Here is a 6,673-nt window from a genome sequence, read left to right as displayed (position 1 = left end):
TGAAATAGACTTTTCTTCTGTTACAGAAGCAAAAGAGAAAAAAAAAAAAAAACATGTGTAATGCTTCTTCGTGTATTTCTTTTTTACATTGTGTAACATTGTTTATTTTAGGTTGAGTGTTTGTCAGGCCAATGTGGAGGACAGTCAAAGAGGCATTGTTGTGTTGAAGAAATGTCAAAGGGTATTTTCTACAGTAGCTCTCATGTGTTTGATTAATGAATGGACCATTGTGGATTTTTTTTTTCTTTAAGCCGCAGATCAAGTAGTAATCCATTTCTGTATATGATATTGCACTTTTTTCCAATGTAAATAATACTAAATGTAGTTTTTTATTATTTTTCCTTTTGTTATCACTGTTAGTGCCTATTGAGTTTTCATTTTGCGCTGCATGGTGTTCCCTGAGGACACGGCTCATGAAAGCAAGAAATGAAAACCACAAAAGGAAACGGTCTCCACATTTATGGTCTGTGGACTGTGAAAAAAAAAACAGAAGTATATTTTAGAAGAATGTTGTAAATTTTCTTGTTTTTTTTTTACCCCCCCTCTATGTTCTCTATAACTGTTAATCCCATTAAATAACTAACTAAACAGATTGTTGTTTTCCTGCGCTGAACTCCATCTGTTTCTGTTTTTCATCATGTCCTGAAATGACTTTCGTTGCAAACTGGCACCAAATAAATAAACTGAATTGAAACTAAATGTAACTTCTCAAACTAAAACTTCATCAATAGTATTACATTGTTTATGCACATATAAGATGATTACTTTTACCTGGCATCATGGTGCAGGACACTAGTTTTGTACTGCTGTCAGTGTACAAGGAGCATAATCTGTGGTGGATTTATGTTGTGATATTTTCAAACATAAAGCTGCGAAGCTCATGACTGCTGACGCTACATTATATTGACTTTACAATTTGTGAAAGCCCTCTGTAGAACCTGGACAAGTCATCCATGCTTCCCAGAACAAACAACCACACTCAAAACAGTCCCACCAAAGAGTAATTTGAAGTGACCAATTAATTTAACAGACTTGTAATGGGACTGTGAGAGGAACAAGAGTACCCAGTGAGCAAACCCAAAAAAAGACCTCAGGCAGAATTAGAACCCTGGATCTTGCAAGGAAATAGTGCTTAAAAAAAAACACCATAAAGAGCAAAACTGTGGCGTTTTACAGCTGTTTAGTTTTGCCTTAAAAGGAAAGAGGGGAGACTCAGACAAATTGACATAATGATTTTCTTTAAGTCTGTTACGTCATAAAAAAATAGACTTTGCCCTCTTCCTGCTAACATCAAAATAACAATTAATTTGTTTTTACTGTCACTAAACAGATAGCTAAGGTAAGTCAAAAAGAAAAACTGGCCTGTTCTGTGACATTCTTATACTAAAACCTGAAAGTTACATATAATTATAAAACAACAGTAAGATCATTTCTGCATAGTGAACATCTATGTCACCTGATGTCATATGGGTTCATATGGACCGAGGCTATCTGGCAAGAATAGCAGCAAACAACTGGGTGGAGCACAAACATGCACATTTTAAAGTGATTTCTTTCTTTTTAAAAACACTATGAACATGATGAGTTTGTTGTCATGAATTTTGTACATCAGTAAGTCAATCTGTGAGATTATGATAATGATGATGATCAGACTGTCTCAGCTACAGGAGGTTCAGCTTAAGCATATCTACTTGAGAATATAATTGATTATCCTTAAGCCATTATGGATGAAAACACAAATACCGAGGATGAAGCAAACGTTGATAAGGATAACGATCCTAGACTGGTGCAAATTTGTTTAGATTAATTGGTTAGGTTTGTCTAAGTTCTGTGCATGCTGCATGTTTCAATCTGTTTTGTGATCTTTTTGGCAGCTGTAACAGAAGATGCATCAGTTTTGCAAGCAGGAATATATAATTTGTACTTAAAAATTAAATTGAATAACTTAAAGTCTGCCCTCGACTTCCATGCCCTTTTTGTGGTTGAACTATCTGGACAGCCCTGGGGTTTCACTCCGTACAGCTCAGGGGTTTTGCAGCAACACTTCAAAATAGAAGTAAACCTACTGAAGAACAAACTAAAATGAATGAATCACAAAACACAAACAGTAGAACTTTTTAGGTCTGCCGTTCACAAACAGCTATAAAAAAAAATATAATGCATACATCTAAAAAGTGGAATACTTTAACACCTGCGTGATATCAAGTGATGTAGAAATGAAATACAGATGTCGATGTGTTGGATGGGTAAACTCTACCCATTAGTTAAATATTGACTAACAATGAAACAAAATTCAAGACTGACTCAGGTGACTCAGGCATTTCCTATTGTGGTTGAACTACAAAAGCAAGAAATTTACATCTTCTTAAAAAAAAGACAATCTTTTTGACATGTAATCAAACTAAATGTTTCCTGCTTTAAATCAAATAGGATTTTTTTAAAATTATATTTGCTAGATGTCAGAAAGAAAAAGACAATTTTGTCTTTCTTTAACCACGACACTCAGGAGGAGTGCAGCAAATATTGTGGTCGGACACCTGGGAAACGGGAGGTTGTCCTGTTAAACTGTCAGTTTCTGATACCAAACACAAAATATCTCGTTAAAGTGCATGCTGGACGCTCACAGAGCAGAACTCTTGTGGGGTTCAAATGACCCCCATGTCTTAAGATTGCGGGAGGGTTAAAAAGAAATTGCATTAAACTTTCCCAAGCTCCTACCAAAACTTTGCTAGAATTTTGTCCCATTCCTCCCGACAGAACCAGTTTATAGGTAGCCCACAGTTTTGTTTTTGTTTTTTTCTCAAATGTAACGATGATCCCTGTAAAATATCTTATCAGCAGTTTTATCAACCTACAGAACAGGTCCTTAAAAATTAAGGACGTTGTGCATAAGTGCATATGAAACTATAACCTGTTGTTTTACGTTGCTTTTGAAGTATTGGTTTCTTTTTCGCTGACACCTCGTGTCAGTTCAGCTCTCTTTTGGCTGTGGATAACAAGAGTCTCTCACTAGCTATAACCAACACCTTTCGCTCCAAAGCATGTTGAGCTCTAGGCCAACCTCACAGTATTTAGTTGCATAGAATCGTTTAAACAGATGAATGTTACACCTTCGAGCATCTGGGAATTTTATGATCCAGAACCGGATTAACCAGACTTGTGGTGATCAGCAATTCATTTCCTGATACCTCGACATTTATTTTGTTTGAAGAGTGACTTAAAGTGCATCCTTGAGTACAGCCCAATTGAACTTAGATGATGGGAATGGTTGTATGTAAGCTTTCTTACATTTCTTACTTGCTAATGTAAGAAAACTTACATTGGCATGACATCATCTTGACTCTTGACCAAATTGTTTATAGGGGTAGTAATAATAGTTTATGTAAACTTATGACTTTGAAGAAATAGAGAAATTATACATTTTGCTGTTATCTAAATCAAGATAAATTATGTCTGATATAACATCAAATGAGGGAGAAATTATCGTTTCATTTTTGCAGTTTAGGTAAATAGGTGCTTTGAACTGAATGCAAAGTTTCATTGACTTTAAAGCAAAATATGACATATAAGTTTAAAGTATATCTAATTTCCCTATCTAAATATATGTTTGTTTGTTTTTTTGTCCCAGTTTAATTCATCTTTACATCCACCCGCCCTTTATGGAATCACGTTAAGCAGGAGTTGAGAGGGAGAGGAAAGGGGGACGCACTCTGGACAGGCTGCCAGTCTATCACAGGGCTCCCGATTTAATTTAACTAAATCTGATTAGCACTAATAAGTGAATTTTCTTCTTGTCAAATTAGGTAAACCATGGAATGTGGTAATGTCTCATGATCACCACATTAAATTCCTCCAACGTTGTTAACATTTTATCCCGCATCATTTACAAGACTTCACCCGACTCATGTCTCTGATTTTGTCAGAGTCCAGCACTGGAAGCCAGTGAGTAAGCAGACCACAAGCTGGAACTTGTCAAAACAAAGTGGACCTAAAGTAACCACCCAGAGCAGAGGGTATCCATGGTGAGATTACAACTACAAAGCAACCCCAGGCTGCTAATGACAGCATGCAGTACTCAAGATACACTATCTCGCAACACACGGGTCACACTGCCTCATATTTGCCATCCCCATAGTAACTCAACTTTGTTTATCTGTGGAATTCCCCAGACAACACGTTCCCTCGCATACTCATACACACGTATACTGAGTATGCGTGAACATATGCTTATGATTCAGAGAGGCAGGCTGTTCCTTTGGTACTTGAAAGAATGTGAGCGAAAAAAACGGGAATGAGAGGCAGATTGCATTGTGGTTTCCACTTCGACTTGTGAGTCAAGCACACGAGGAAGGAACAGAAAAAGACTATTCTGGGATGTGCTGCTATAGTAACATAATAAGCAAGAGGGCACGAATGTTTCCATAGCAAAGGGTTGCGTGCGTATGGATAAATATCACATGCCTCAAAGCAGTTTGTATTAATGTAAAGAACCCCGCTCTGCTGTGGTGCGCAAAGTTGGTAACCGTTTCAGGAAAGGATGATCTTCTCTCCTTGCCTTGTTTTTATTCCCCCGTTAGATCTGATCAGTCTTTTTGTGTCAGCACATAGCGATGGATGCTGGAACATCTTGCACAGGTTAGATCTTGCCATCAATACCGCACTGTGTAATCAGACTTATGGTTTTGTTGCTGTCATTTTGGATGTCATATAACACATCCTGTTTAAACATGATGTAACACATCATGTTTTAACTTGTGTTTTAGTAGCTTGTTTTGTTTTGCTCTTGTGCATGTAGTTTTTATTTTAATCATTAAAGATCAACACCATAATCTGATTTTTTTATTTATTTGGATGCTACACAACTGTGCTCCCAGGGACAAAATTTTCTGTTTTGCTTTATTAAGATTTTGTGTGACAGACCAACACAATCTAGAGCATACTAGTACCGTGGGTTAGACATGCTGTTGCTATATGGTTTTCAAATTGTTTAATAAATACACGCACGTACATATTAATGTATGCATGCATGCATACATGTACGTAAACAGACGTGACTGATTGAGAATAAAAAGCCCTTCCAGGAGAGGAAAAAACCTCAAAAAGTGATGTGTGTTTGTATTTAACTTTTTCTTCTCATACAACTATATAAAACCCAGTACAATTAGCTGTAGTCATTAACTGTATCAACTTAATTAGTAAATAGAGTCCATTAGTATGTGATTGGTGTGTGATTTAATTACAGAACAAATAGTTTTTTTCTGTGAAAGCTTCAGAGACTCATTGGGAAATATTAGTGGCCATCGTGAATAATACAAGTAATAGGTAACACGAGTCAGGGACAGGACAGTTTAAACATGTAAAGCAGGGTTAGGTTACAAAATAGCAGCTTACAAAGCCGTGTTCAATTTGTCATTTGAAAAAAAAAGGAAGATTGTTAATCTCGCAAGAGACAGAAATTGAAAGTTCAGGCAAGGACAGGCAGCATTAATCAGAGAAGCAGCCCAGAGGTTCATGGTAACTCTGGAGGAGCTGCAGAAATCTAAGATCAGGTGAGAGAATCTTTTGAAAGCAAAACTGTTAGCTGTGGACTCTGCTTAAGAGAAGGAAGTTGCAAAAAGAAAACATGTATGAAAGAAAACTTTAAAAATTTAGCATGCCAATGTAGAGGACACAGCAAAGAAGATAATTTAGCCAGATTCAGTCCAACACCTTGGTTTCTGTGGTAAAGCCTGATGAAAAGACAAAAGCTAAACCGAATTGAGAATCTGTGGAAAGAATGTGGTATTTCTATTCATAGACCCTCCTTACCCAATCTGAATGAGACTGTGCTATTTTGCAAAACGAATACAGGCAAACCCAAAAGGAATTGCAGATGTCATGAAGCACTAATATGAAAGGTGAATGAAAGTACGCACATAATTTTGCAATGAATGCTTTTCCTTCTCAATCACAGTAGTTTGAGTTGGTTTCTCTCAAAAAAATAAAACAACCATCATTTTTGTTGCAATGTGAGAAAGTATGAATACTTTTGCAAGGCACAGTTTAAATTTGACACGTTTTCCCACAGGAAAAAATCCTACTGATCTGACAAGTAACAGATATAGATGTGTTTATGTTAGTTATTTCCTCACAGTCCATAGTTGTACTAAACTATTGATCAAAATGGGGGCGGGGGGGCGCTCATTCTTCTTGCGACCTTTCATCTGCTACACTTTGACTTAGGCAACTGTGTTCCTCAATTGCACATTCCAGTCATACCTAAAAATGTCTCAACACTGCCATTCTCTTGATGGGTGGGATGTAATAGAGCAGCAAGTCAACACATGAAGTCAGGCTGGGGTACCTGTTTGTTCTGAAATGTCCTCTGGGTCTAAACTGCTTTTCACTGTGGAGCGATGCAGTGAGACGTGGATTTAAAGTCTTGCAGGGAAGGGAACCAACCGCGGGTTTACCTGCGCTGCTTATGTTTTATAAAAAACAAAGGATTAACTTGTGTTGTAAAAGATATTGTAAGATCTGGCCACACCCAAACCACAACTGTGGACATTTAGGGCTTCTTCGTTTAGTGTTTACCAATCCCACACACTCGTGCTTGCACATATCTATCTATCTATCTATCTATCTATCTATCTATCTATCTATCTATCTATCTATCTATCTATCTATCTATCTA

Source organism: Poecilia formosa, unplaced genomic scaffold (genome assembly GCF_000485575.1).
Source record: "Poecilia formosa unplaced genomic scaffold, Poecilia_formosa-5.1.2 Scaffold183, whole genome shotgun sequence".
In the NCBI taxonomy this organism is placed as follows: Eukaryota; Metazoa; Chordata; class Actinopteri; order Cyprinodontiformes; family Poeciliidae; genus Poecilia; species Poecilia formosa.
This window is presented reverse-complemented; position numbering follows the sequence as displayed.